Here is a 9,443-nt window from a genome sequence, read left to right on the forward strand (position 1 = left end):
TTCTAATCTCTTTGCTTTATCCTGCGTAATAATAACTACTACTTTAGCTTGGCTCTGTCTCAGTTGCTCCGGCTTCCTTTTCCATTTTGTATACCCTCTAGGCAGATTGAGTGAGGGGGTATATAGGAGGCAAAGGCTTATATCTTAAATATAATAACTTGGTTTGTATAGATACACATGAATAATATTAATAATGCGGTTAGATCAGATAATGGTTTAGGCCTAGGAACAGCTTATCCCTTAAGCCCAGACTTGACAACTAAATAATTGCTTTTTTATTCCTATATACCCTATTAAGTTAAATTGTTTAAAATGATAAAGCTTAACTCACGTGTGGATCAGGCAGAAGAGGTACATTCCGAATGAATTTCCCAAAACAAGGAATCCGAATTGTGTTTGTATTTAAAACAGGATGTCTGCTAGTCGCGCATTCTCAGCTGAAGCAAAAGTACTTGATTTTTTGTAGCTTTGTGTGACAGCTCATGTCTTGTTTATCTAAATCATCCGACTGTGTAAATGCCAGGCCTCGTTTCCTCTCCACTTCTCCTTCATCATTCTTGTCCTGCTGCTAGTCCCGTGCCCCTCGAGTAGTGAGTGCTTGTCGGCACATGGCAATGAGTGAATGGGCTGCCTACCGAGCCTAAGCTGGAATCTAGGTGCCTGGTGACTGGGACTGGGCCTGGGCTCGGTATCAGAGCGATGCCTGCCATGGCAGCCGTGAAACTATGCAAAAATCTGTCAAACGACAGTTTGGCAACAATGGCATGTTGAAGTGCTTCTCCTGGTTGGGTAATTACGAGCATAGCATCGCTGCACAATATCTGGCGGATGAGCATTGGCTTGCTTGTGCGACATTTGACCTATCTTTATATGCATGGGCATGTGCAATCGAAAATGGATCCAACAGTTGCAGCGCATCGCTTGCAAGACCAAATGCCTTAATTTCACGCTAGAAATGGTTCTGCAAAAACAAGTATGCATAGCTACATGTGAGCTGTCATAGATTAAATGTTGTGTCAGTTGTTTGGTAGCATCTCAGAAGTTCTTAAGGGTTAATTGAACTATTCCTCATTTCTAAGACATTAGCAATAAAAGGATTGATTGAAAGGAAATGGTTTTACAAGACACGATATTAGTTTTTATAAGACAAAGCAGAATATTCCAATTTAGTTAAGTGGAAAGGTTTTGTCGCCTTCGACATAGCGAGGGTCAACCTAAGTAGTAATGCATAAAAATAGAAAAATAAACACCCGAAAGTCTAATCAGAATATATAAATTTCTAATTGGTATTTAATTTGCGCCTTCGGCCAGCTTTGCCCCTTTTGGTCAGGGATAAGCAAACATGGAACTTCTCGTCTGTTCAAGCCGTTTTAGGAATATAGCAAATAAAGTTGTTAAATTCAAAAGCTCTATAAGTTATAGAAATATATGTTTCATCCATTAGCTGCACAACTTTGTGCATTTTGCCCCTGGGCTGATCTATTGATGTCTGTCGGATATTGTTTCAACTTGAGACATTGCATACATATTGATGCCATTTTTTTTTTCAACTGCCTGCAGCTACTGATGGAAGAGATATAAAAATAAAAAAAAGTATATAAGAAACTTTCTAAGCGACGTCACGTACTACATGTTAAGGCAATAGGGAAACTTTTTCGCGCAATTTTCGTATATTCCGGAGAAGCAGCCCGCGGCTGTGTGTCGACAGCTGGTCATGTAAACATGTGTAGTGAGCAGCTATGAATGCGATTATTATTATTGATGTGTTGCTATAGCTGTAAAATGGCTTATAAACCCATAGATACGAGCATTAAGTTTATACACTTAAAAGCGATTAGGGCTTTACTCTCGTGGAAAGCGACACTTAAATGCATTCAACAAAGTTCCAATCACATAATAATGTACCCATACTTTAAGACTTGAGAATTAAAGAGCATTTATAGTGACTTTCCATTTACGTTGCGTTTGCCTCTTAATATTTCCCCAGTGTGTTTTTGTGCCGCACGAAAAAGCCAAATCAAATAATGGCCAAAAGTGCGTATTTTATGCTGTAGCCTGATTTCTGCTACGGGCTTATAGAGCTCAGTTGGGCTGAGTCTCATAAAATAGGACTTTAGAGCGCATATAAGTTTGATTTGTTAGACGATTATGATTTGCTTTAACATATTTCTTAACACTTCCACTGAAAATTCATCTGAAAGTCGTTCTATTTTATGGTGCGCAAAGTCATTGCCGTGTTAAAACGATTGGCATTTTTTGGCACAGTGAGCTGTGTTTCATTTAAATTATTAAATTTTTAAACAAATCTGAAACTTTTTTAAATAACAATAATAAATATCCCTCGGCTCTTTGCCTGTTTAATAGACGGAATGAAAGAGAGATGAAAAAAAAGTATAGAAACTTCAGATTTAAATTGGATTGTATAGTAAGAACTGACTTTTTGGGCTATATATCACAAGACAAGACAAAACTAGTTTCGGCTTTAAATATTTTACAATTCCTTTAACGGCATCCACTTACAGCAAGTCTTACTTAAGGGATTTCCTTTTGTTTACCTTCAATTTTGGACTACTTTGCGCTACTGTGCCATGGGATCAATAAAAGGAGCGCCCGTGTGAAATACTCTGGGCAATAAAGGCATCAAATTGTGTGGGCGTGTGTGTGCATATGAAAGAGAAGCCGGCAAGTGGAAAAGGAACAAAAATACAAATAATATATACAGAAAAATGAAAATATTAAGGTCTAACGTTAGTATGCAAATATGTGAAGGGCAACAAACGTGCGCTGCACGTCCAGAAGAAGAGCTGAGCAATTTGTGCAACTGCGACATTTCCATATAAATACTCAATTATATTATTATGCATAATTGAAATTGATTTCGTTCCCAATTTTGGAGGGCAAATGCGCTCTCTAGTATATCAAGCTGTCGGTCAATCTATTCGGTTAGCAGTTGGAAAATTCAACAAATCCACTAAATAAACATGATTTCAGCTTGCGCTGGGCAGAGAATATCTTTCCTAGGCTCGACTTGACACGAAGGGCAAGTGATAGATGACAGCTCCGTTGAGCTGTGGAACAGCTGGCAGCTGTGCATAAAACTTGTTAGCCTGATTGATATTTGGCCGCAACATACTTACCGTCTTTTATATACATATATGTATAATGAGAAAGCCGTGCCGAAGATTTCTTTACACTTCAAGAAAAAACAGCCTTAAAGCGGCACGAAATTTGTGCGAATTTCCATGTCACTTGCGGGCGGGTCAGTCGGGTCGGCTGCTACGATTGCAACTTTTCAATATGGACTCGGGCCGGCCACTTTACGACCGCCGGCAAATCCCCTGACTGTGCGCCATTGCCCTCATTCTGTCGGCAAATAATGGCAATCAAATGCCAGGGCTTCAGTATTCAAATGCTACTGCAAATTTAATAACAAATATAAATCATTTCCAGAGCTGACAGCGAAAGCACGCCCTCCCAAACACAGCCCAGCTTTCGGTCCGGGCTGCGACTTCTGCGGCTCCTTCTACAGTTTTTTTCACCTCAAGTGTGCGGATCCGGATGCGGGACACTTGGCGTTGCGTCCAAGGCGGACGCACTAATGGCAGTCGCAGACACCAATAAGAGCCCATTTCTCATCGCAGAGCTTGGCGAATGTGTGTGTGTGTGTGTGTATTTTGGACACCCCTTGGGGCGGACCGAATTTCGCCCGCTGTCGTGTTAATTTTTTATCACTTTGAAATTAAAGAACAACACTTGGGAGTGAAGTGTCCTCCTCCTTGTTGTCCTTGTCGTCCTAGTCCTAGTCAGCTAGGCTCCTTTTGCCACTGCCTTGTTTTTTTTTTTCGGTTACAAAGTACACAAGACGAGATGGACTAGCTGCAAGACATTTATTCTGGAACCGGTTCTGGATCCAATATAAATAATTAACTTAATGCCATGTTGCCTATAAATTAGGAATGCCCGTCTTTTTGCATTTGGCCAACGGCCTTTCACTGCTCCGGGTCTGGGTTTGTTGGGGCTACTCTTTGATTAAGAGTTGACGGCAGGATACGGTTTCTGGCACGCTCCTCAATGGCTGCTTCGCAATGTTTCGGGGCCTGTTTGCCAATGCCAATGCAATGCCAAATGCAATTTCAAGCAAATCAATTGAAAACACAATTCGCAATTGGCTTTCACTCAACGGCGATTCACAACCTTCGCACAACCTCCTCATCCGTTCTTAGCGCCATGCTCCCTGTTTATCCAGGCGTTCAATAGAGTTGGGATTTGTTTTGCATTGACCGCAAATTTCAATACAGTTTTGCGGCCAGCGTCCAATTGACTGCCCTCCTGTTACGGGCGCCCACTGCACCGTGGCGTGGGTTGATCTCAAACGACAAAGAATTATATGAACATTTTAAAAAATGCTCTCAGAAATTCCCATCAATATTATGCAGATTACAACTCATCGAGCTGGGCTCGAAATATTTGAGAATTATTAAATATTCTATACAAGTATGCATTCCACTAAAACTGTTGAAAGTAATTTATGCAAGCGATGTCTGTGATAATTATGCTCTTACAAATATGAATCATTTATCATCAGTCTATATCTATCTCAAATCAAATGATGTTCTTAGCTGTTGGCCTTATATTGTTGAGGAGGAAAGCTTTAAAGCTTCTTTAAAATAAACAAACAGTTTTTGGTTATAATCTACGTATACTTAATATATTGGAAAGCGTTTAAAGTACGCAAAAGGTTGTTGGCAACGCACGCACAAATTTAAAAGAAAACTGAAGTTTTATTCCGTTTTGTTTTTCGCCGATAATCCGCTTACTTTTGCGTAATTTGCCTTTTTTCGTGTACTTCAAATAACGAAAATTGAAAGTAAATAAAGCTGGGTCGAATATATAAGCTTTGCACAACTTTTGACGATTATTTTGGGCCCAAATTCTATGAAAATATGCGAATATTTACTGTAGAACACATTTCCTAACACAATGTTTGCCCTTATAGTTTTTTTTTTTTTAATATTTTCGAATGAATAATAATAACAAACGTATCATTATAATCGCACGTATTTGAGCCCAGATATTTTTGCATTCCAGCAAATGTTTTAGGCCAACAATTTTTTCGGAATCTTTTAGAAATACTTGAATTTGAATTAAATGATGAACAGCTGGCTTTAGTATCTTTTTTTGTGGCCCACTGTGCGACATGCACAATCGCATATGCGGTCGACTCGCCATTAAAGATTTGTGTTGCGGTTTCGAGCGATGCCGCAGCGTTTCGTGTTCGTGTTGTTGGCGCTGCAAGTGCTGCAGGTGCTGTAGGTGCTGTAGGTGCTGTAGGTGCTGCAGGTGGTTAAGGTGGTGCTGTTGCTGCATTGGTTGTGTTTGTTCAGCTGCATGTCAATTAACTGGAGGGCCGACCTAATTGTGTTGACGCCATTCGTTTAATCAAAATTTAACGCCTGCACTTTGCGGCCTAATTGAAATCAACAAATTTTAACAGATTGCATACACAATTTGTTAATCATCTAGGGGTCCGGAGGGTGGCTGCCACAGATTGCGGCACGTTGGTTCGCCAACTTAAAGGTGTCACATGGCGGAGGGCTGGATTTTGCGGACGTTTAAGACAAAATTGCTGCTGATGTTGGCCCTGACCCACATTATCTAAAGTTGTTGAGTAACAAGTTGAGAAATTACATTTTAATGAGATGCGCTGTAAATTTTGGATGGGTGCGCAAACATTTTCGGTGAATTGCAAATGGAAGATTAAAGCATCGCAGCTTGGCTTCGTTGAGCCTTTCATTAGCCCAGAGCAACAGCGGCTGTTAAAAATTAAAAATGGTATTCGTTGCGCTTTTTGCACACATTTGCAGACAATCTACTTATCTACTATAAGTACTGCTTGAAACATAAAGGGACTCGGATGCAAATTAATGAATATTTATGTGGACACATAAGTTCATTATATTTGTCTGCACGCAGCACCGACCTCTTGACATCTTACTGACCTCGTGAACCTCTGAGAGCACGAGCTGTCATCACCCAGTTGTCGAGTACATAAACTTTCGTTGTCGTTGACGATGTTCCGCCTCCTCCTTCTCCTTATCCTACTGCAAGCCCTTCCAGTTGAAGCGCACAGACAACGCAGTGCGGCAGGCGACTTTGCATATGATTACACGAAATTTGCATCACATTATTTCGTGTCTGGTCCGACGGACCTGGACCAGGCCCTGGCCTGGTCCTGGTCCTGGTTATTATGCCGGCACCGCAGCTCTCAGCAAACACTAGCTGAAAGTCAAAAACACGTGGCTGTGCATACAAATGAAGAATGCAATATTTATGACGCGCGAGACCGACCAACCGGCTTAAATAGTGCCAACTGCTTGGCATCCGGATAAATTGTTGATTTCAATGGACGTTTGCCCCTAAGCTGGGGCATCGATAGCGAAGCCAGCAAATCGCCACAAATTGATGGACTTCGCCTGGCTTTTGGCAGCACTCTTAACTGTTTTATTACCCCGATTCCGATTCCATGGAAATGCATACATTCATGAGCTGGCGAAATGTCTTCGAAATGCCAACTTTAAATAACGAGCATGTACTCGCCACAGGAATGTACTTGCAATAGTTTATAGCTCAAGCTTTTGCACTTCTATCAATGTTCTAGGACGTCTTTTACTATGCCACAACTTCAAGTTTGATTAGCTCGAAAGAATGTAGCACAGCACGAGATAACTTTGCATCATGATTGAACAAACATGCATGTTGCATATACATCTGTATATTTTGGGTCGATTTTGAAGACGTTTAATAGTTTATTGTTGTTAATTTATGAATGGTCTTTTTTTATATCAGGATATCTTGACCAAACTCGGCATAAGTTTCACCATCTTCCCTAAATATATGCAAAATCTGATCAACACCGGACCATTATATCATATAGCTACTATAGGAAAGATAAGTCGAAAAGCAGCTTCTTATCTATAGCTTCTATATATATCTACAAAAGGGAAATGTCTACAAGAGTACCAAATCTTCGACCCTCCGAAGATTTCCTTACTTTCTCGGTTTGCATATCAATTTAGAGTTTGCAATTTGGTTAATAAATTAATGTTATTAATTTATATCGATGAAGAATTTTATGGAGCACACAAAACTGCTTCGAAATGCCGTCAAAGTTTAATGAATTGTTTTAAATATTGTACATACTGCAGCTGTGGCTCAAGTTGCCCAAATGCGAAGCGTACTCAATACGCGCATGCAGGTACTTGCAAGCAGCTGGGATCTATGGCATGGGAAGCACTGAGTTGGGGCCCATCCATCCATCTTGGGAGCAACAAAGTGGGCGTCGATGCCAGGTGGCACATTTTAATTTATGCAGCTCAATGGAGGGGGTTGAAAAGGGGGCAAGGTGGGTGGTATAGGGAACGCTCCTAGAGCACTTCAGCTGCACTTGCAGTTGACGCGCCAGTGAAGGATGCTAGTGGTACTTTGTGCGCCCACTTGGGACAGGATTTATTGCCGTTTTCGGCTTCAGCCCGAAAATTGAAAAGCAAACAAGCCGCTAACAAGGTGAAGCTTAGCCAGCTTGCGTCATTTTTTCTGTTGTTGCCATTCGGCGCGAGGCACTTCAATCTAAATTTGAAGTTTTCGACTCGACTCGACTCGATTCGGTGCGATGCGATTCGATTCGATTCGATTTTGTGTACGTGCTCGATAATCCTGCAGTACTCTCGCACTTTCGAATGCCTGACGAGCACTTGGCTTTCGATTCGCAGTCGCTGAGCTGAAGGCGAGCCAAAGGACATAGCTAGTCCTTGCGCTTATCGCAACATTTTTGATTTCTCACGTCTACTTATGGCTTTGTATTTGTACTTGTGCGCATTTATATTTGTATTTGTGTTTGTACCGAACGCCATTAAATATCCAAGTGGCATGCAACATTTTTCTTACAGCTCCGTGTGTGGCATGGACAGCATGCTGTCCAGTCGACTCACGGCCTCTCCTCTGCACATCTCGCTCGCTCTTCTTCTCAGAGTCTTTATTTATTTTTCTCTGAGGACTTGAACTACAGTCGGACAGACGAAGATATATTTTGATTGAATTGCGCACGCCGAGGCTCTTGGAATTTTCTTATTAATTTCTAGTTGATATTGACACCGAGCACATGACTTAATTATATTCAAACGCAAACAAGACTCTGAACTAAATATTATTGATAGAGCGAAGATGTATACTACGTTAGAGTAGACATACATAAGTCTTATATGCGGTAGATTTCTGTAATATATATAGGATGATGTATAAAAGAGTTTGCTCACATATAGCAAAGTATGTTTGGGTTAATTTAAAAACATCCAAAAAACTAATCAAGAGAAATTTAAACTACATTATGAAGTAAATTTATCATTTATACCAATTCACTTTCTTGTGGAACTTTGAAATTTATTTAATTAAGGTTTGATAGTAAAAGGATTTGGAAGATGAAAAGTGTTTTTTTAAGCAATTGCAAAGTAAATCCTTAAGTCGACTGTCATATAACTGCTTGAGGCAGGCAGCTCCCAGCTGCTGGCTACTCGCTTTGACCCCGTTCGAGGAAAACTGGAAAGTGAAGTGAAAAAGCGCAAAAGAAAGACGATAAACACCTAAGACGTAAGTAGGAAATCAGTTGCAGAGACAGCGAAAGGGAACAATTGTGTATATATATAGTATATAATCTTCAATAGGAAATTTTCAAGGTTCTGCGAAAGTTTTCATTCTATCAATACAAGTAGAGGAGCCTGACTTACTTGACTAGAACGCAAGTGCAGTAAAGTTTTTCTTATTTATGGCTGTGTTTTTGAAAACGCGAAAAACAAGTTACGCACATTGCAAAATCAGCACATTTAAGATTAAAGACCAAAACACTCAAACCGAAAATCGTTTTATTCAAGCGTAAAACTCGTGAATGCATTAGCCAATAAAATACATGAATCAATGTGAGTCAACAATCAATGGACGAGCGTACCCTTTTGTTCTGCCCAAATTAGGCGCAATAAAACAATTTTCAAATTTATGGCACGGCCACGGATTATACAATATTTGTAGCTATCAAAAACCCCGGCAACAGCCTTGCCTACACATGAATGCATTTCAGCTTATCCCACGAAGGTGTTTTGGCCAAGGAATATATATACTCTATACATATATATATATATATTTATATAGATGTGGAGAAGCGAATACAGAGCAGCATTTGGCAAAACAAAGGAACAAATAAATTGGCAGAAACCAAGTTTGTTCCTATTAAAACACAACACAACGCAAAAGTTACACAAAAGCAAACTTTTCTTTTTAAGCAAGTTTTTAAGCAATGCTCAAATTGGGTATACGAGAACTTTGGGTATATTCGTAACATATTCGAATTTGAACAATTTGTAGCCCATTGAAAAAAGAGTAAAAGAAAAGAAGTC

The sequence above is a fragment of the Drosophila novamexicana genome, unplaced genomic scaffold (assembly GCF_003285875.2).
Source record: "Drosophila novamexicana strain 15010-1031.04,08,12 unplaced genomic scaffold, DnovRS2.1 tig00000462-arrow-pilon, whole genome shotgun sequence".
NCBI classification, from domain to species: domain Eukaryota; kingdom Metazoa; phylum Arthropoda; class Insecta; order Diptera; family Drosophilidae; genus Drosophila; species Drosophila novamexicana.